This window comes from Penaeus monodon, chromosome 21 (assembly GCF_015228065.2).
Source record: "Penaeus monodon isolate SGIC_2016 chromosome 21, NSTDA_Pmon_1, whole genome shotgun sequence".
Taxonomy (NCBI): Eukaryota; Metazoa; Arthropoda; class Malacostraca; order Decapoda; family Penaeidae; genus Penaeus; species Penaeus monodon.
The window spans coordinates 10,007,947-10,008,491 of NC_051406.1; the positions used below are offsets into that span (position 1 = coordinate 10,007,947).

The following is a 545-nucleotide window of genomic DNA, read 5'->3' on the forward strand; positions in this document are numbered from 1 at the left end:
AGATATATAAAAACATTATCAATAATCTCTAAAAGTTCTCATACCTGGTGACCCTCGGCAACACCGCCATGCTGCCCGTTCAAAAGTTGTTTACAAACATTGAGTTGATTTCGTGTTGAAGCTCATTCACGTAATCTCCGTTAATGAGGGGTAATTTGACGTTGTCAGCGGGTTAATGAAGGAGATATGAGCAATGAGACACCGAGGGAATCCGTGAAGGGTAGTCTAGGAGAAGAAGAAAGAGGTAAAATCGACATTCCATTTCAATATTGATCGATTTCGGGGGAAATTGATGCTGTGGGTTCTTTGAAAGTCGGTCCATAATCATGTAGATTTGTGATTTTTTTCGTTACCGGTTTCTTGTTTCTCGCCGTGATTTTGCCAGGTGTAAGGCTAACAATCATGATGGAATGATAGCACTGTTATGGAAAAAATCAGAAATTCTGTTTAGCTCTTGTGTCAGATTGGGTTGAGAGGTTGTATGGTAAATTCAGGATCTCATTTGCACTAAAACTCCTGTCTATGGACAGAACAGCTCTCAGTGA

General features: G+C 40.2%; 1 protein-coding gene across 1 annotated transcript in view; it reads left to right on the forward strand.

Moving 5' to 3' along the window:
- Positions 1 to 54: 54 nt before the first annotated feature.
- LOC119586198 (coiled-coil and C2 domain-containing protein 2A-like) overlaps positions 55 to 545 on the forward strand; it is a gene marked incomplete in the record, with an annotated part of 19,908 nt that continues 19,417 nt past the window's right edge. The window contains 1 exon segment of the mRNA XM_037934899.1: positions 55 to 244.